This window comes from Littorina saxatilis, linkage group LG15 (genome assembly GCF_037325665.1).
Source record: "Littorina saxatilis isolate snail1 linkage group LG15, US_GU_Lsax_2.0, whole genome shotgun sequence".
Lineage (NCBI taxonomy): Eukaryota > Metazoa > Mollusca > Gastropoda > Littorinimorpha > Littorinidae > Littorina > Littorina saxatilis.
Genome location: NC_090259.1, coordinates 36426289 through 36448312, shown reverse-complemented (window position 1 = coordinate 36448312; position 22024 = coordinate 36426289). Strand labels below are relative to the sequence as shown.

Sequence of the window (22024 nt, the reverse complement as noted above, 5' to 3'; positions counted from 1 at the left end):
GCCATCAATCATCGACACAAATCGTGCCATTTCGCACATTGCAGGAGAAGACGAGCGCTGGTAGCGACTGCCGACTGGTGTGACTGAAAACACTCCATCATTTACGACAGTGTCGAGTCATTCACTGGAATGGGAGTAGTCCACACTTTTATCCCTGAGTACGCTAGTACTTGGGCTCAACAGACTTTAATTGTGTGTGTGTCTGTCTCGACTTAACAGCTTATTGCTGGGAAACTACTGGGCGCAGTTCGTTCAAAAGTTGATACACTAACTTGATAATAGGTCCGATTGATCGTATTAAAACTTCATAATGTTACCTGGGACCTAAATGCGAAATAAACCACAAAAACAACTTGGCGGTGGGAGGAATTCACACGGAGCAACAGCCAGCCAGATAGAACAGCCAGCCAGCGGATACTGTCGTCACAAAAGGACGTCATGACAAAGTTACACGCAAAGCGAAAGAGACTTTGACGTCATTTACTTTTGTTCGGAATTTTCCGTCTGTTCCTACCTTGTCAGTGAAGACCTTACCCAAAACTATGGAAGGCGAAAAGGGTCAAATGATCGAGCAAAAGGATCGATCAAAAGGATCGATCTTTCGCGTTTGACCCTTTCCGCCCGACGCGCGGAAACTGAGGGTCAAACGATCGATCAAAAGGATCGATCAAAAGGATCGATCCTTTTACTGGATCCGGTGCCGACAAAAAGTGGAACCGGAATTTTACCGGCACACAGTCTGGAGTTCACATTTTGGTGGCAAACTGACTTCAGATTTCAGTTCGCGTGTACGTGCGTCCAATGTTCTAGATGATCGAACGTGTAGCAAAGACCTGTACGTGTACGTAAAGATATTCCGTCACCCGTGACTCACTTTTTGTTCCAATGTTCCAAATCAAGACTGCAGATCTCGGCTCAAACGCGTGACGTAAAAACTAGATTTGATGACGTTACCCGGCGTACAGTTCCGGTAGACGTGCTGAAAGTGGCACATCTAGATCTGTTGCAGACGAACGCTTCGCGCCAAACATACACAGTAATTTTAACTACACACCCCTAAATGTACTCGCTAAAACAAGAAGAATTTTTTGTTTATTTCTCTTGATATTTCATGCTCCTTCACGCCGCACCAGAACACGTAATCTACTTACTTTACTTTCTAGATTCGTTCTTTGTGCTAATCCGTTCCATGATTTTCCGAAACAGCGCGATGAAACTGCTCGTTCAAAAGTATTGTGTAAAAGGATCGATCATTTTGCACGATTCTTTTACTCGATCATTTGACCCTTTCCGCGCGTCGGGCGGAAAGGGTCAAACGCGAAAAGGATCGATCCTTTTAATCGATCCTTTTGATCGATCATTTGACCCTTTTCGCCTTCCATACAAAACGTCTATTCACATTGCAGCTGTGAAATAATCAGTCTTGTCATCATTTTCACGAATTTTCATTCACAAACACCTGGTAAATAAAAAAGCGCTCGCGCTGGACCCGAGTACTCTTCAGACATTTACGCACACACACACACACACACACACTCTCTCTCCCTCACTCCTTCTCTCTCTCCCTCTCTCTCTCTCTCACACACAAACACACACACATACGTGCAAGGCCACCCAACTGGGTTTATTGCTAACATTATGTCAACTGGGTTCCACATGTTCTAAACTAGTGAGCACTTCAAAAAGCACTATACAGCTTCATTTAGTTGTAAATGATCCGAATATCAGTAAAAAAGAAAAATATCTAAACAAACTTCGATGTTGCTGACTTTGGAAAAGTTTGGAAAAGTGGGTTTCTTTTTTGTACTAGTGGGTTCCTTGAGATACACACCGACTACCAAACTACCAAACTGGGTTCCAAACCTGATTCTGCTGTTTGGAGCCTAAATTTGGAAGTTCCACCTTGTTCTCTCAGGGGCGGATCCAGGGGGGGTTTCCGGACCCCCCCCCCCCCCCCCCCGCCCCCCCCCCCCCGCTTAAATTTTTTTTTCAATTATAAACAAAGAAAAACTGATGGTTCAGGTTGCACCAGATTGCTCCATTTTCCTTGATTTATATCAAAACTGTTCCGGGGGGGCATGCCCCCAGACCCTATAGGAGCAGGCCTTTGTCTTTTAAGTGACAGTTTTGGAAAGTAGGTCGGCAATTTGCTGTCTCAGGTTACACCAGATTGGTCAATTGTCCTTGTTTTGATCCAAATTTGTCTTCCTAAATTTACTTTTTGGAAGGTGTATTAGAGGAATTCCGGGGGGGGGGGCATGCCCCCAGACCCCCCTAGATGGTTTAAACACTTCGCGTCCTCAATTAACTGTTTCGCGTTGTCGAACTCTCCCTAAAAGACATTTGAACCCCCCCCCCCCCCCCTAACCATGTTGTGATCCGCCCCTGTTTCTTGTGTGTGTGTGTGCGTTTCGATATCAGTAACTCATCGTCAATAATTGTGGAAAGTCATAATAAGCCTGGACACATTAAATTTGCCGCCACACCAAATACGAATTGTGATGTTCAGGAATGAGCCTATGTCCGAAAATGGGATTTCTTAGCCTATGGTTACAAATAAATGTCTAACCAATGGCTAAAAGCCATTTTGCCACAGGCATATTAATGCATTCGGCCTTGGACTAAACATTCGTTTTGGTGGTAGAGGGCCTCACCACTATTAAAAAAAAAGAAAAAAGGTCATGCATTCTGTACAGTATTCAACATTCAACAGAACATTCATTCGTCCATAGGCTAATCCGCAATTTGTAGCATTATTTGTGAAGTCTGTAACGCTCCTATTATAGACATGGATGCAAACACTCAAGACAAATGGATCAAGTTTAGTCAGCCAATTTTATTTAAATCAATGTTAACTGACAAAACACTTTTTGTGAGCAAAACACCGAATGAACTACAACAGCAAATTTAATTTGAAACATTAACCAAGCACATTTATGAAAAATGATGAAACTAAAATAACAAATAATCAGCATATTTTACATAAAATGAGCCTAATTTTCACCAAATTGTAATATCTCCACAAGTCATGGGCCAAAATTTACAACAGACATGAGATTATTCAGTAATCCCTATGGTGAAAATGGTCCATGGAATTCAAACAGTATACGAAAACTAGTGACATTCCTTCTGGTAATTTGTCTTGGAAGAAAACAAAAGCATATACTGCATAAAAGTATATGATGTACATGCCTCTGGTATTCAGGACTCAAGAATATTTATTCCTCAGCCCATAAATAGGGTGATACACCATAACATTAAAGGCATACTAACGCACTCCCGTGTTTACAAAGTGTAGTTTGCCCACAATCGATGTCAAACGCACCATAAGACCATATAATGACGATACGTCACCATGCGCGGACCATAATACATGCATTACAGCTTGTTCTAGCCTCTGAAAAAGTGAGGATGTCAACAAAGCCGCGGTGTTCTCTCCCTTGCATCAACGTTACATGTGTTGCCAAATCTATAAATAGGACGATCCAGATCAAAATGAAAATTCAAATATCTCAACATTTAAGGGGTCCTAGACCACAATATTTTGCAGGGAACTTAATTTAGTCTGTCTCCAGCTGTTGGTAAAGCAATTAGCGTGTATAGTCATCGAGTACATATGGCTTTAACAAAGAGAAATTCATATGAAAATATTCGGCACACAGGCATACTTGATACTGGGTTAGTCTTTCTTTCTTTCTTTATTTGGTGTTTAACGTCGTTTTCAACCACGAAGGTTATATCGCGACGAGGGAAAGGGGGAGATGGGATAGGGGAAAGGGGGGAGATGGGATAGAGCCGCTTGTTAAGTGTTTCTTGTTCACAGAAGCACTAATCAAAAAAATTGCTCCAGGGGCTTGCAACGTAGTACAATATATGACCTTACTGGGAGAATGCAAGTTTCCAGTACAAAGGACTAAACATTTCTTACATACTGCTTGACTAAAATCTTTACAAACATTGACTATATTCTATACAAGAACCACTCAACAAGGGTTAAAGGAGAAACAGAATCCGTTAGTCGCCTCATACGACATGCGGGGTGCAGAGAAATAAGGATGTGGAAAAGAAGACTTTTGGTAAGTGAAATAAAGGTGATGGATCCAGTCAGGTAGAAATAAGACAACAAGAAAAGAATTGGAAAACTGCAGGGAATAGTAGGGAGAGTTTTCTTGGAAGGAAATATAGGTGAAAGGACTGGTAAGGCAGAAATAAGACAAAAGAAGAGAAGAAACAGAACCGTTAGTCGCCTCTTACGACATGCTGGGTAGCATCGGGTAAATTCTTTCTAGTCCCAACCAATATGGGACTCCCCCTAACCCGCGGGGGGTACTGGGTTAGTCACATGTGCATGCATATCTGACACTTCTTCATGAATTTCACATGCATGTCCGCTGCATTTGTTCCCCAATCATCCGCATATTCACATACCATTTTAACATACGATAACTATATATACGCTCTTGCAAAAAATATGAACGTGTGATCAATAAAACAAATGTTGTCATGTAATGAAAAACTGACATAGTTTTCCTGGACAAAACGTATTACAATACCATCAACTTAACCAAATACAACTTCTTTTTGTGTTTTTGGCTTTCAAATAAAAAATGGCCAGTTTTCTAACATGTGCAGGGTTCTGTGACTGTACAAGTGTTGACAATCGAAACATACATGGTATCCTGTATTATTTTGCTGCAATCAACTCTGCACGCAAATCTTCATACGCTAGGCATACAAATACAAAATGCACATCACTTTCAATACATGTTTTACAAAAAGGACAGAAAAATGCCGTAGTTAATTTAGTTTTGTCATTGCTGTGCTTATTTGGCTCTGTAACTGCTAATCCCATTCGAAAACTTGCAAGGGTCTTGCGGCTGGACCAATTTTGACATTGCAATCAATTAACCATTGCCTACATGTTTGAACAAATACAGGGATTGACTGAACTCCTGGGTTTTCCCATACAAATCCAAATCTATACAAACCCAGGTGAACATTGGTGGCCCAATTTGTTTAATCCTTTTCATCCAACTTCAAGAGCATATTATACGCTTTTCTTGGTATCCTGTTTTCATTCATTATTGTTATTTTCAACCAATATTGTAACACACACATATAGCAATTTAAAAACATTGAATATCTTCCAGTGTCTCCAAAAACCATATCATTCGGAGTACACTCCTGTTTGTGACCAAGTGTAACCATGCTATAGCCTGGTTGATAGTACTAATTATCATTCCAGACGTATCCCTCAATATCTTAGAAAGTCTTCCAAGTTCGGGGAGTCTGCAACTTATCAATGTGTCTTCTTGAGAACAGTCTTTCCCCATACTTTAAAGGCTGACATAGTCCTATTTAATAATTTTAATTACTTCCAGGGCTTTTCCCATCGTTGCGGGGATGTATAAATTAAGCTTCCTGCAAAGTTTTGGGTTTGAAGTCCTTACCAATTACGAGAAATAATTAATTCTTTATAAAGTTTATTGCTATGTTTAGCAACAGTTCTCCAGGACTTAGGCTATTTTAGACTGTCAACACAGACAGTACAGCTTCGTCAATCCCCGCGTGAAGGAAATCGCTCACCTTTCTTTCTTAATTTGGTGTTTAACGTCGTTTTCAACCACGAAGGGTTATTTCGCGACGGGGAAAGGGGGAAGATGGGATAGAGCCACTTGTCAATTGTTTCTTGTTCACAAAAGCACTAATCAAAAATTTGCTCCAAGGGCTTGCAACGTAGTACAATATATTACCTAACTGGGAGAATTCAAGTTTCCAGTACAAAGGACTTAACATTTTTTACATACTGCTTGACTAAATTCTGTACAAAAATTGACTATATAATATTTTATACAAGAAACACTTAACAAGGGTAAAAGGAGAAACAAAATCCGTTAGTCGCCTCTTACGACATGGGGAGCATCGGGTAAATTCTTCCCCCTAACCCGCGGGGGGTAATCGCTCACCTTCCACGTGCAAAACGTAGTGATATTGACACGCCAGATTAGCGCGGTAGCGTATTGTGCTAAGCAGGAAAGCGAGCTTTTCTGTATTCTTGTTAACTTCGCAATTTCCGGAAAACATCCACTTTCACTTTGAGACTGTTCCGTTTACATTCGACACTATCAACACCACTTTGCAATACTGCAATAATTTTTTCTGTGTTCGAAAGCTACAGCCAATCTTTATTATATCCCCTTAGGTACAGTTTTATAACATTATTGGCACATGTAAACAATAGGAATTAATTAATGAACGCTACGTAAAGGGCAGCCTTTAAGAGAAGCGAATCTGAAAATGTCATCGTCTTTCATTTTTCCAATTACCTTTTCAAAAAACTGTTTAAAAAAAAAGTCGGTTTATGAAATAGGGACCCACTTTTTTTACTACTTTTTTTTTCTTTTTTTCTTTTTCTTTATTTCTTTTGAACCTCAGTTACAATATGACTCGCTACGAGTATGATACTGTGAGCGAAGCTGAACAGTTTAAACGTAAACATAATGGGTTATAAATAATAATAATATCATTCTTTCGTTTAACATGGACAATCTTCGAAAATGTACAATATTTTCAATCAATTATAATTTAGCTATAATTCTCTCCGTCAACTGGCATTTGCACACTTTCTCTCTTTCTCTATCCTCTCTCCCCATCCTCTCTCTCCCTCCCCTCCCTCTCTCCCTCTCTCTATCTTTAATCGTCCTCTCTCTCTAGGATAGGAATTAATTAATGAACGCTACGTAAAGGGCAGCCTTTAAGAGAAGCGAATCTGAAAATGTCATCGTCTTTCATTTTTCCAATTACCTTTTCAAAAAACTGTTTAAAAAAAAAGTCGGTTTATGAAATAGGGACCCACTTTTTTACTACTGTTTCTAGCAGAAAAGTGTCAAATGAGGGTTCTTAGAAGTTTTCAAGGCTGGAACCTTTTTGTGCACTTTTGTCAATTTTGTGTGTATATTAGTTCACACACCAAAGCGTGTGAAAAAGTTTCCGACTTGCCGAAACACACAGCCCAAGGACAGATAACTCTAGTTACTGACGAGTTGCAGTTTCAAGATGGCGACGACTCGTGGATCCAAGGTAAGCTTGTCGGCGAAGCAAGTTTCTTTTTTCACTGCCAAAATCTGAGCTACCTCTGGCTCTTCTTTGTGAACTCATTCAAGGTGGGTAGACATTTTTACATTGACTTGTTGGCAAAAAATACAACAATGTTTTTTGCATTTATCTCCGCCCCCCCCCCCCCCCCCCCCCCCCCCCCCCCCCACCTGACAGTGCCTCTTTGAGTAGAGCAGGAAACTGAACACTTGAATGGTCACTTGAATGGTCACTTGAAAGGACTTGCTTTGGCTGGCAAAGAGATGATCGGCATCCTGAATCTGCAGAATACAACATCCCACAAAGGTTAGGGTAAGAGTGTGAGACAACATAATCTTACTCACAACAATTGGACAGGAAGAATTATATTCAAAAATGCAGTTGTTGCAAGCAAAGTTTGAGTGACATAGAGGGAAAAAACAGAGAGAGAAAGAGAGAGTGAGAGTATATTGCGAAGGTGATGGACACATTAATCATTAAAAAAAAACCACACACACACACATAACATTATTTATTAGTATATAGACCTTGGGAAAGAGAGACACAGAGGAAATTAGACCTCAGGGAACAGAGATCTGGGGGATGACTAACCTGAGGAACAGACCTGGAGGAACACAGACCTGAAGAACACACCAGGGGGAACACAGACCTGGGGGAACACAGACCTGGGGAACAGACCTGGCGAAACACAGACCTGAGGAACAGACCTGGAGGAACACAGACCTGAAGAACACACCAGGGGGAACACAGACTTGGGGGAACACAGACCTGGGGAACAGACCTGGAGGAACACAGACCTGAGGAACAGACCTGGAGGAACACAGACCTGAAGAACACACCAGGGGGAACACAGACCTGGGGGAACACAGACCTGGCGAACAGACCTGGCGAAACACAGACCTGAGGAACAGACCTGGAGGAACACAGACCTGAAGAACACACCAGGGGGAACACAGACTTGGGGGAACACAGACCTGGGGAACAGACCTGGTGGAACACAGACCTGAGAAACATAACTGGGGGAACACAGACCTGGGGGATCACAGACCTGAGAAACAGACCTGGGGGAACACAGACCTGGGGAACAGACCTGGCGAAACACAGACCTGAGGAACAGACCTGGTGGAACACAGACCTGAGAAACATAACTGGGGGAACACAGACCTGGGGGATCACAGACCTGAGAAACAGACCTGGGGGAACAGACCTGGGGGAACACAGACCTGGGGGAACACAGACCTGAGAAACAGATCTTGTGGAACACAGACATAGGGAAACAGACATGCATGGGGAACACAGACCTGAGAAACAGACCTGGGGAAACACAGACTTGGGGGAACACAGACCTGAGGAACAAACCTGGGGGAACACAGACTTGGGAGAACACAGACCTGAGGAACAGACCTGGGGGAACACAGACCTGGGGAAACACAGACTTGGGGGAACACAGACCTGAGGAACAGACCTGGGGAAACACAGACCTGCGGGAACACAGACCTGGGGGAACACAGACCTGAGGAACAGACCTGGGGAACAGACCTGGGGGAACACAGACTTGAGGAACACACCTGGGGAAACACAGACCTGAGGAACAGACCTGGGGGAACACAGACCTGCCTACCCCCAAAATTACAAGGTGTAATGAGTCAAGCCAAAAAGAGTAATCTGTTGGAAGAAAGTGTATTCAGGTTCCATTCGGCAATCATTTCGCACATTGTCACTAAGTCTTCTGCTCGGATAATTTCTCCTTCCAGTTTTGTTACTGTATCACTCAACTTCCTGATAAAGAAACAGGTAATTTGAACGTCTTTTTGTTTCTATGAGCTCTCTGTAATGCATCCTTGTGATAATTTGTCCCGATGTGCTATCAGGGCCTAGCATTGGAAAAAGTGAGTTCAGCTTACAAAGGCGGGGATCTGGCCCCTGGTGGGGGGAAAAAAAGAAGAAATATAAATATATAGTGGTGAAATAGAAAAAAACTCTGAAAATAGAAAATTTGAAAACTAAATTGAGATTTTGTTACCTAAAATGAACCCCCCCCCCCCCCCCCCCCCCAAGAAGATTGAGCAACTAAATTATGCCTTCACCAACAAGCAAAACACAGACAGAAAACAAGAAAACTGACAATCTTGTGTTATTTGGCCTGAAAGTGCCATTCCCACTTCCAGGAATACCTAGATTCTTTGTCACTGAATGGCTGACCACGTTCAACAATGTCGCTTCGAGACATTATTTCAAGTCTAGAGCCACAAAACACAGGCACAAAGCATGGTCGCGCGATGCCACAGGAAGTGCGTGCTTAAGCAAACTGTCAAACCGATTGAGAATTGAACCGAACAGCGCACAAAACGAAAGCTGGGACTGTTTGGGTTTACCGTTTGGGAATAACAGGTTTTTGCATTTCGGCGTACACCAAATCGAGTTCCGCGTACTGGAGATGTTATTTCGGCGTAAAGTAAGCCAAACAGCTTACAATGCTAGGCCCTGGCTATGCACAGTCATATTTTCCAATGTGTGCACACGAAAAGTCACTGTGGCAAAGGGAACACAAGACGTGCTTTGGTCCTTTTGATTAAGGTCCTAGGCATGGCCACGATTTCATTTAGCTAGCTGCCTTTGTATTTCTGTTGAATGCCCGAGTTGCCCAGTAGAGTCCATGCAGCACTGTATGCTGATGACCTTGTTCTCTGGTGCACTGAGGAGCATGCTACAACTGCGACCTACAGGATGCAACTTGCCCTCGAGAAAGTTGCAGCTTGGACAGACAACTGGTGTGTAACCATCAACAGAGACAAGACAACAGCTACTCTCTTCACACTCTCCGCCAAAGTACAACCTGGAAGACTGACGTTGGGTGACACGCCACTGAAGTTTGAAGACCAGCAAACTTACCTCGGAGTCACATATGACAAACGCATGACATGGCAACATCACATCATGAATGCGGAAGCAAAAGCCAGAAGAAAACTGAACATCATGAGGAAACTGGCAGGATCACAATGGGGCGCAAACGAAAAGATCCTCAAGACAGTGTACCAGGGGACCGTACGACCTCACCTTGAGTACGGATCTAGCTCTTGGATGACAGCAGCCAAGACGCACCTTCAAACCCTAGAGATAGTCCAAAATCAAGCGATGAGAATCATCACAGGCGCTATGAAGACAACCCCAATAGACAAGATGCAACAGGTGACCGGCATACCTCCACTCAGCAAGAGAAGAGAATGCAAAGCGATGGTACAAGACATCAAGTACCAGTGCATTCCAGACCACCAAATGAATGCAAAGATAAAGCAGCTCTCTTCTGGCAGGCTAAAGAGATCAAGCTATGCAACTGAGACACGGGCCCTGAAGAGAGAACACCAAGCAAAGATGCCTGAACTGGTTCACCCATCACACTTCTCCCTTGAAGAACCACCCTGGAAAAACAACCTTGAAAACGTGTCCATCCAGACCACAGTTCCTCATCTCACAACAAAAGATGAACAGAGCGATGTGCAGAAGAAAGCCCTGACACTTGCCATGCTCGACGAAAGATACCCCCAAGAAGCATGGATGCGGGTCTTTACAGATGGGTCCGCCACAGATGCCGTCAAGAGAGGAGGAGCTGGTGTCTACATCCAACACCCCAGTGGAGAGTGGCAAGCAGAGGCTATACCAACTGGCCTCCACTGCACCAACTACAGAGCAGAGGTAGAAGCGCTTATCCACGCAGCCAATACCATCAGCAGCAAGGTCAATCCCGACACCCAAGTTGTCTTCCTGACTGATGCCTTGTCTGTGCTGCAAGCAGTCAACAACAACAAACTGCCTCAGCTTACAACTCATAACATCAAGTGTCTGAAGACTGTATTGCAGTGGGTCCCCTCACACTGCGGGATAGAGGGGAACGAACAAGCGGATAAAATGGCCAAACTGAGTGCGGAGGACGAACAAGAAGAAAACCCAGTGAGCTCCACAGAGATGAAAACCATCATAAAGTCTCTGCTTAAACTCCCCCCCCCCCCCCCCCCCCCCCAACGCACGACAGCTACCACCAACTGTCAAGACCTGAACAGGTAGTCATTTTTCGTCTGAGAACAGGGCACAACAGAATGCAACAACACCTGCACAAAAAACTGTGAGCCGTGCCCTCCCCCATGTGTCCCTGTGGAGACGCAGAGCAGGATGCAGCCCACATCCTGCAGGAATCTCCAGCCCCTGAGGAGAGAGATCTGGACCAGGCCGGTGCCCCTTCATGAGAAGCTGCATGGACCTGTGGAGGCTCTTCATAAGACCACCAGCTTCATTACCAGAGCTGGACTCCAAGTTTAGCATTGGCGAACGACAAGAAGAAGAAGACAGACCTGGGGAAACACAGACCTGGGGGAACACAGACCTGAGAAACAGACCTTGGGGAACACAGACATAGGGAAACAGACCTGGGGGAACACAGGCCTGAGAAACAGACCTGGGGGAACAGACCTGGGGAAACACAGACTTGGGGGAACACAGACCTGAGGAACAAACCTGGGGGAACACAGACTTGGGAGAACACAGACCTGAGGAACAGACCTGGGGGAACACAGACCTGGGGAAACACAGACTTGGGGGAACACAGACCTGAGGAACAGACCTGGGGAAACACAGACCTGGGGGAACACAGACCTGGGGGAACAGACCCGAGGAACACAGACCTGGGGGAACACAGACCTGGGGGAACACAGACCTGAGGAACAGACCTGGGGGAACACAGACTTGAGGAACACACCTGGGGAAACACAGACTTGGGGGAACACAGACCTGAGGAAACACAGACCTGAGGAACAGACCTGGGGGAACACAGACCTGCCTACCCCCAAAATTACAAGGTGTAATGAGTCAAGCCAAAAAGAGTAATCTGTTGGAAGAAAGTGTAATCAGGTTCCATTCAGCAATCATTTTGCACATTGACACTAAGTCTTCTGCTCGGATAATTTCTCCCTCCAGTTTTGTTACTGTATCACTCAACTTCCTGATGAAGAAACAGGTAATTTGAACGTCTTTTTGTTTCTATGAGCTCTCTGTACTGCATCCTTGTGATAATTTGTCCCGATGTGCTATGCACAGTCATATTTTCCAATGTGTGCACACGAAAAGTCACTGTGGCAAAGGGAACACAAGACGTGCTTTGGTCCTTTTGATTAAGGTCCTAGGCATGGCCACGATTTCATTTAGCTGCCTTTGTATTTCTGTTGAATGGCTGTCTTCTTTCTCACAGCAATCCTTTTACCACCACTGTGACAAGCTTCCTCGTCAGACTCGTCTGTCTCGTGGGGACTCAGATTTTCCACGCGTCGCTAATTCATTGTAATGCGACCGGCAGCGTCTATCTTGTTTGTGGCTGAACAGACCGGAAATGACCGGATATTGCCTAAATGATCTCGCGCAGGCACAAACTCAAGCTCTGCGAAAGCAACTATACTGATCGGATTTACTTCAAGATAAGATGCAAAAAATCATACTTTTGGATTCTTAAAAATCGGACTTCCATTCTGGAAAGCGTGGTGGCATAGTTTGGGTTAACATTCGAAGTAAGTTACGCCCAAATCGTAAGGGTAGGCAGGTCTGGGAACACAGACCTGAGGAACAGACCTGGGGGAACACAGACCTGGGGGAACACAGACCTGAGAAACAGACCTGGGGAAACATAGACCTGGGGGGACACAGACCTAGGGAAACACAGACCTGGGGGAACACAGACCTTAGAAACGGACCTGGAGAAACATAGACCTGGGGAAACACAGACCTGGGTAATGATGAAGCTGAATCCAGACACAAACAGACAATGAAGATAAGGCTAACCTAGATGGCGGTGGTGAGTATGAAGAATCGGTGAAGACTCGAACGGCCTCTTTACTCTCTTCCTCTTTCGTCCTCGGCTTTCATGTCTCTCTGCTGACCCTTGGGCTATCCTGGTTTCATGGTCCTCTCTGGCACTGTGTGACACCCTGTTGAAAAACAAAAGGTTCAAGTAGTGGAGAGCCAGAACTGTCAATATTAATGCTGAGAGGAAAATTCAGCTGACAAGAATGCAAACAGACTAGATCCAACATCATGGACAGCCTGGTTAAAGTATGAAACATGGTTTTGGAGGTGACCGCACATTAAAGTTTTAGGTTTCCCCGGTGTGCAGGGACAGCCAGACGGACGGACAGTCAGATGGACAGACAACCAGTCAGATAGACAGACAAATGGACAGACAGCCAGTCATATAGACAGACAGCAGACGGACAACCAGCCAGACGGACGGTCAGATGGACAGTCAGATGGACAGACAGCCAGACGGACAATCAAATTGAGGGACAGATGAAGGGATAACATGTAGGCAGTCATAGTCAGATGGAAACAAAGCAATATAGGCACTATCTAACATGTCAGAACAAAATCTAAACCAAGTCCTTGCTTTATCTTAAAATGATACAGACCCAGTTTTCTACAAGTGTGAAAGGCAAGCATGGTTTACTCTTGGTCACAAACAAGAGCGTGAGCTTTCAGCCCAAGGTCACAATGGGAGCAGGTCTGTTTCCCCTGGTTAATGTTGTGCAGGGCTTTGTTTCCTGGGCCTGGAGGGAACATACACCTAGGGAATTTAGAACTAGGGAACTGAGACCTGAGAAAACATAATGATGGTGGAAATATAAACCTCAGGGAACAGAGACCTGGGCAAACATATACCTGAAGGAACATAGACCTAAGAGAACATAGACTTGAAGGAACATAGACCTGGGGGAACATGGACCTGGGGAACATGGACATGGGTAATCGTGTAAGTGATCCCGGACAGAAAAGACAATGAAGATAAGACTAACCTAGATGATGGTGGTGAGTATGAAGAATCGGATGAAGACTCGAACGGCCTCTTTTTTCTCCTTTCGTCCTGGGCTCTCACGCCTCTCTGCTGACGCTTTGGGTACCCTGGTTTGATGGTCCTCTCTGGCACTATGTGACAACCTGTTGAAAAAAAAGGTTCAAGTAGTGGAGATATAGAACTGTCAATATTAATGTTGAGGAAAATTCTGCTGACAAGAATGCAAACAGACTAGATCCAAGTCATTCCAACATCTGATGGACAGTCTGTTGAGGTATGAAATAAATTATAGTTTTGGAGGTGACCTCACGTTAAAGTTGTATTTTTTCCCGGCGTGCACGGACAGCCAGACGGACAACCCGATGGAGGGACAGATGAACGGATGACATTTAGGCAGTCATAGTCTGCTAGAAACAAAGCAATACGAGGGGGACTCATTATATTTTGGAACCTGGGCAAACTAATGAAGTCACTACTTTGCCTTTTTCATTACATCAAAGACCAGTTTGGGGAAAACTTGTGACAACAAAAATTACTTGATTCCGTGCAATAGTTTTCATTCTTATGAAACGCGCTTTTCGGTGACCTCGGCGATCAACCACAGTCGATCGACTGGGCAGTCGATCGACTGTCAGTCTTTCTTTCTTTTCTTTCTTTATTTGGTGTTTAACGTCGTTTTCAACCACGAAGGTTATATTGCGACGAGGGAAAGGGGGGAGATGGGATAGGGGAAAGATGGGATAGAGCCACTTGTTAAGTGTTTCTTGTTCACAAAAGCACTAATAAAAAAATTGCTCCAGGGGCTTGCAACGTAGTACAATATATGACCTTACTGGGAGAATGCAAGTTTCCAGTACAAAGGACTAAACATTTCTTACATACTGCTTGACTAAAATCTTTACAAACATTGACTATATTCTATACAAGAACCACTTAACAAGGGTAAAAGGAGGAACAGAATCCGTTAGTCGCCTCTTACGACATGCGGGGTGCAGAGAAATAAGGATGTGGAAAAGAAGACTTTTGGTAAGTGAAATAAAGGTGATGGATCCAGTCAGGTAGAAATAAGACAACAAGAAAAGAACTGGAAAACTGCAGGGAATAGTAGGGAGAGTTTTCTTGGAAGGAAATATAGGTGAAAGGAATGGTAAGGCAGAAATAAGACAAAAGAAGAGAAGTAAAGGAGTGGGGTAGCTTAGTATAAACACTCCCGCCGCGTGAAGGCGACCCCATGGGAGCGACTGTCAGTCGGTTCACTGCTATCTTATGAAACTGGCCCCTGGGGCCCAGTCGATCGACTGTGGTTGATCGCCGGGTCACCGAAAAGCGCGTTTCATGAGCGAATCACCGTCACCCGCGGACAACCGCAGTCAACCAACTGTACAGTAATCCGAATGGCCAAGTCGAGGGCTAAATTTAGCAACATTACCACTTCCGTTTGCTCATTCGCACGTGAAAATGGCGATGGAAAAAAAAAACTAGTCTCGGCCCGCTCAAAATAACAATGATCGAGACTTTCAGTAATTCCTTCGCGTGACGTCTAACCCTCTTACGCCATAATGTGACGTCTTCAAGACATAACCCTGACTTGTCTCCTGGATTATTGCGTCATGATAGATACATTTTGAAGAACAATCACAAGGTTTGGCTCACAATCCAAAAAAGTCAATCAATCAATCAATATGAGGCTTATATCGCGCGTATTCCGTGGGTACAGTTCTAAGCGCAGGGATTTATTTTTAAATTTTTTAAAATTTTTATTTTATACAATTTATATTGCGCACATATTCAAGGCGCAGGGATTTATTTATGCCGTTTGAGATGGAATTGTTTTACACAATACATCACGCATTCATATCGGCCAGAGAAAACATAATCAAAGTGTGAGCATTGTGTCATTGACTGTGCGGATAATTACATTTATTTTCGGTTTACCGCAGTAAGCCGAACACAGTGTTGGGGGGAGAGCATCACCGTGTTTGGCCGACTTCAGGTGAGATGACCCGCAGTCGGCCGACTGAAATTTTTTTCGTGAAACCCGATAATGTCGGATTACTGTGGTTCTCTCGGACAACTGCAGTTGGTCGACTGTGTTTCTGGCTTATGAAACATAGACCTGGGCAAACATATATACCTGAAGGAACATAGACCTAAGGGAACACAGACCACAGGCGGAAGGTATCGTTCACTGGACCACTACTTTCATAGAAAGACTACAAGGTATGACACTCAGCTTTGAGTCTTGCTCCACTAACTTAAAAAAATATTATGCAAATAATAATTGCCAATGTCGAGATTCTTTGTAACTTTACAAATGCCAGGATAAATGAATGTTCTAACTATCTGTACCTTTTATGTTTAGCTGCCTGTCCGCTGCATGTTTTTAAACCGTATTTTGTGCGACCAAACGCGTCTGTCGCCGGCATATCACTTAGATCCCGTGGGAAAGCTGAACAGTTGTAGGTCCGAGGAGATGGTAGTGCGATGCGCTCATTGGTTAATAACCGGATATTCGATGATTATTTTTGATTTGGCAAACGGTTCTTCACCAAAAACCTAAAGTGAAACTCCCGTGGGTAGCTTCCCTTCGCTGCAATATTTACATATGTTTTAGACCAATGAGCACCCGTATGCATATTCGGTGTGGGATGCATGATTTCTTCCCAACAACAGGTAGCGGTTCGCAAACGAACATTCGTCAAAATGATGGTTAAAAACAACTTGCAGCAGATGGCAGCTGAAAATTAAAGATACATGTAGTTAAAACAATCATTCAATTGTATTTATTTGACGTTACACAGACTGTTGGAAGAGGCAAACCGCCTTGAACACAAAAATTGTCCGCATGAAGCGACTCCAAGAACACAGACGACTTGAAGCTGAGTGACATACCTTGTAGTCTTTCTATGAAAGTAGTGGTCCAGTGAACGATACCTTCCGCCTGTGCACAGACCTGGGCAAACATAGACCTGGGCAAACATAGACCTGAAGGAACATGGACCTGGGGAACATGGACATGGGTTATCGTGTAAGTGATCCCGGACAGAAAAGACAATGAAGATAAGACTAACCTAGATGATGGTGGTGAGTATGAAGAATCGGATGAAAACTCATACGGCCTCTTTTCTCTCCTCTTTTGTCCTGGGCTCTCATGCCTCTCTGCTGACGCTTTGAGTACCCTGGTTTCATTGTCCTCTCTGGCACTATGTGACAACCTGTTAAAAAACAAAAGGTTCAAGTAGTGGAGATATAGAACTGTCAATACTAATGCTGAGAGGAAAATTCAGCTGACAAGAATGCAAACAGACTAGATCCAAGTCATTCCAACATCATGGACAGTCTGTTGAGGTATGAAATATTTAGTTTTTGGAGGTGACCTCACGTTAAAGTTGTATTTTTCCCCGGCGTGCACGGACAGCCAGACGGACAACCTGATGGAGGGACAGACAACCCCATCGAGACCAGACATGTAGCCAGACGGACGGACAGTTAGATGGACAGACAGCCCGATGAACAACCGGATGGAGGGACAGATGAACGGATGACATTTAGGCAGTCATAGTCAGATGGAAACAAAACAATATAGGCACTATCTAACATGTCAGAACAAAATCTAAACCAAGTCCTTGCTTTATCTTAAAACGATGCAGACCAAGTTGTTTACAAGTGTGAAAGGCTAGCATGGTTACACTTGGTCACAAATAGGAGCGTGAGCCTTCAGCCCAAGGACACAATGGGAGCAGGTCCGTGTTTCCCCTGGTTAATGTCCCGCAGGGCTTTGTTCCCTGGGCCTGGAGGGAACATACACCTGGGGAACTGAGACCAGAGGGAATGGGGGGAAATAAAGGACTCGAGGAATAGACTATAGAGACCTGAAGGAACATACACCTGGGAAACGTAGACCTAGCTAATCATGGAGCTGATCCCATGTGCAAAAGACAATGAAAATGAGGCTAACCTAGAAGGTAGTGATGAGTATGAAGACTCGAACGTCCTCTTTTCCCTCCTCTTTTGCCTCTCTGCCGACGCTTTGGATACCCTGGTTTCATGGGTCTCTTTGGCACCATGTGACACCCTGTTGAAAAACAAAAGGTTCAAGTAGTGGAGAGCCAGAACTGTCAATATTAATGCTGAGAGGAAAATTCAGCTGACAAGAAATTGAAGAATGCAAACAGCCTAGATCCAACATCATGAAAAGTATGGTTGAGGTATGAACATAGTTTTGGAGGTGGCCTCACTTTAAACTAAAGATGCACTGAAGTAGTACGAAGGGAAAATTAACAGAGGTAGAATGAAGTTGCTTTTATATCAATCTGAAAATAATTTCACAAAAATGAGCATCACCAATTTGTATTATTTTTATTTATCAAAAGTGAATGAGCACACCTGGAAATTTTGGACTTGGTGCTTGACATAAGGCTTGACATCATAACAGTACTTGGTGGGCTACCGTAATGACTTAGAGTGTACCAAAAGAGACAATCGCGAGCACTTTGTAAGTCTTTATAAAAAAAAGTAAGCAAACTAGAAAACCATGCCCTGTTGTAAATGTTTCTTTTAGACATTCAGATTCTGATGGCATCTGCTTTAAGTGTTTATTAATTCTCGTAACAGTGCATTCATGATTCAACGGGCAGTAGGTGAATTTTTTTCAAATATAAATGTGACTGTGAGTGATAGGCCTATGCCACAGATGGTACAGAATCTATGATTATGTTATCAAAACGTGTCTAAGCTGAATTCGCGAAATAAAGAGAAAAGCGCCAACTCTTGAGTAGAGAGGTAATAAAGTAATCGCTAATCGAGCGAAATGGCAATCCGTGGCGACTTACTTAGGAGTCGGGAAGACGCAAATCCTGTGTATCGTCAAGAATAATGACTCGGTGTTATCAAGATGGGGAGAAGGATAGCGAAGCGAAAGTACGCAAAGAAAGGTGCCTGTACGAAGACCTCAACGATCATGTATGAGACAAGTTTAGCGATGCACGGCAAAGAAACATTCCTGTGAGCAGAAACATGATTCGGGAGAAAAGTCGTTATGCTTTCTATCGAGCAGGACATTCGGATTTTACTGGTTGCGCCACAATGTCAAATGTGCTTCACTCGGCGGGGAGCGAGCATTACGCCATGAGTAAATTTTCTTTGAAACTTGAGTTAAAGTTGTTCTGCTGTAATGTGTTTGGGTGTGTGTGTGTGTAGATATGACTGTAAACTGCAACTGTGTGTTTGTGTGTGTACATTGACAGTACATACATTGTACACTGCAACCAAATTCATGACCGCCCGGGCCAAAAACTCAAACAACCATTTTAAGACACCCCCCCCCCCCTTTTAACGACCTAATTTTCAAGGTTTTTCCAAAGTCGTAAATAGGGGGTTCTACTGTAGTATGAATTCGGTTTTCATGATCACACCAAAGCCTGATGAGACTCCACTAAATACAGTTGATTGTTTACTAATTCCTTGCTTGCATCACTGCAATACAACTCATACTGGTATTCTTGAAGTTGAAGAACAGCAACAGGTCTTGCTTTATTTCACTATTATTTTCACAACTGCTGACTGAACAACATTCAGAATCGCAAAATTTGGCAGTCAAAGTGGAGACTTTCTTCACATTGACTGTGTGTAACTAAGCTAGAGTGTACTGAAAATGTGAAATGACGTCACAGTTCTAGAACAGTGAGAGCAAGAGGTAAGGTGATTTGTTTCGGCAGGTAAAAATGGTCATATATATATATATATATATGTATATGCAGCTTGTCCCGTTTAATAACCCTATCATGAGTCATCCCTGAGGTCGCCTATAGTTGTGGACTGGGCGTTAAGCATCCAACAATTAACAAACCCAATCACACATTTCTGACAATGGAATGTTCACCCAATGACCCATGTAGTCTTTCTCATCATTTATAATATTAAATGCCAGGCTGGAGCTCTACAAAAATGAAATTTATTGGTTTGATTTGGTTACAGATCAACCCACAGATTTCCCACTCTCATGGACCAGCCAGGATGCACTGACATTGATTAATCGTGATCCTTCTCACCTTTGAATTACCCGTCATAATGGCTTGCTGAAGAAATCATCTGCAAATAAAATGCAAACAATTACACTTACAGCAATGATATACACATGCGCATGCTGTCAATATTCAATTTTGTTGTGCATGTCTATCAATATTATGTGTTGCCCCGAGAGTGCTGTGTTAAACACTAACAGAATCTTCAAAAAGATGAAGGCGGGTGGAAACTAGAAAAACAGCGTGCGTCTATTATTAGTATTAGAGATCGGATTGACAGCCGGTCTTTTCAAATCGTGTTTTCTGTAAGCTTAGCTAAGAAATGCCATATTATTATCACCATCCTCAAGTTACCTACTCTTATAAATTCAGCACTGGACGAACAAATAGCATGAAAGAAGAAAGTACAGGCATTTTTCTTGCGTGAAAAATAGATCAATACTATCTCCGCCGTTCGCGACCGTTCGATCAGTCACTGCCTCATCCCAAGATAATATAGCCTACACAAAAACACTTATTCACAATAAAGTAAAAAGAACAATGACAAAAACATACAGTTTCTGTTCCCTAATAATGAAACAATCATAAAATTAAGTTTCCCGCTTACCTTGGATCGACGAGGCGTCGCCATCTTGAAAATGCAACTCGTCAGTAACTAGAGTTATCTGTCCTTGGGCTGTGTGTTTCAGAAACTCGGAAACTTTTTCACACGCTTTGGTGTGTGAACTAATATACACACAAAGTTGACTAAAGTGCACAAAAAGGTTCCAGCCTTGAAAACTTCTGAGAATCCTAGTTTGACACTTTCCTTCTAGAAACAGTAGTAAAAAAAGTGGGTCCCTATTTTTGGAACCGACTTTTTTTTTAAACCCAGTTGGACGCTTGTGTGTTAATGCAAGGAACCCAGTTATGTAGTTGTGAACACACACACACACACACACACACTACCACATCTCCATTCTAAAACACGTCACGTTCCAAATCAAAAGACGACATTCTATTTTCTTACGTCACTATTCTTGGTTTACGGTACCATTCGGCGGCTTTGCTACGAGTATGGCTAATAGTTTTGGTTTGCCGAGACCTTGCACCGTTCTATCAGACTGCCTGGCTGGCTGTTGCACCGCGAATTCCTCCCACCACCAAGTCGTTTTTTATATTTAGTCAAGTTTTGACTAAATATTTTAACATCGAGGGGGAATCGAAACGAGGGTCGTGGTGTATGTGCGTGTGTGCGTGCGTGTGTGTGTGTGTGTGTGTAGAGCGATTCAGACTAAACTACTGGACCGATCTTTATGAAATTTGACATGAGAGTTCCTGGGTATGAAACCCCCGAACGTTTTTTTCATTTTTTTGATAAATGTCTTTGATGACGTCATATCCGGCTTTTCGTGAAAGTTGAGGCGGCACTGTCACGCCCTCATTTTTCAACCAAATTGGTTCAAATTTTGGTCAAGTAATCTTCGACGAAGCCCGGGGTTTGGTATTGCATTTCAGCTTGGTGGCTTAAAAATTAATTAATGACTTTGGTCATTAAAAATCGGAAAATTGTAAAAAAAAATAACAATTTATAAAACGATCCAAATTTACGTTTATCTTATTCTCCATCATTTGCTGATTCCAAAAACATATAAATATGTTATATTTGGATTAAATACAAGCTCTGAAAATTAAATATATAAAAATTATTATCAAAATTAAATTGTCCAAATCAATTTAAAAACACTTTCATCTTATTCCTTGTCGGTTCCTGATTCCAAAAACATATAGATATGATATGTTTGGATTAAAAACACGCTCAGAAAGTTAAAACAAAGAGAGGTACAGAAAAGCGTGCTATCCTTCTTAGCGCAACTACTACCCCGCTCTTCTTGTCAATTTCACTGCCTTTGCCATGAGCGGTGGACTGACGATGCTACGAGTATACGGTCTTGCTGAAAAATGGCAGCTACTTGACTAAATATTGTATTTTCGCCTTACGCGACTTGTTTATATTTAGTCAAGTTTTGACTAAATATTTTAACATCGAGGGGGAATCGAAACGAGGGTCGTGGTGTATGTGCGTGTGTCTGTCTGT

The 22024-nt window shown here is 43.2% G+C and overlaps 1 long non-coding RNA gene across 1 annotated transcript; it reads right to left on the bottom strand.

Moving 5' to 3' along the window:
* Positions 1-7247: 7247 nt before the first annotated feature.
* LOC138949212 (uncharacterized) lies at positions 7248-20872 on the bottom strand. Its single transcript, XR_011450194.1, has 7 exons — positions 20555-20872; positions 19975-20014; positions 17883-17999; positions 16996-17139; positions 13926-14067; positions 12919-13064; positions 7248-7376 (listed from the first exon to the last, which is right to left on the bottom strand). It is a non-coding gene; the product is annotated as an uncharacterized lncRNA (long non-coding RNA).
* Positions 20873-22024: the final 1152 nt, after the last annotated feature.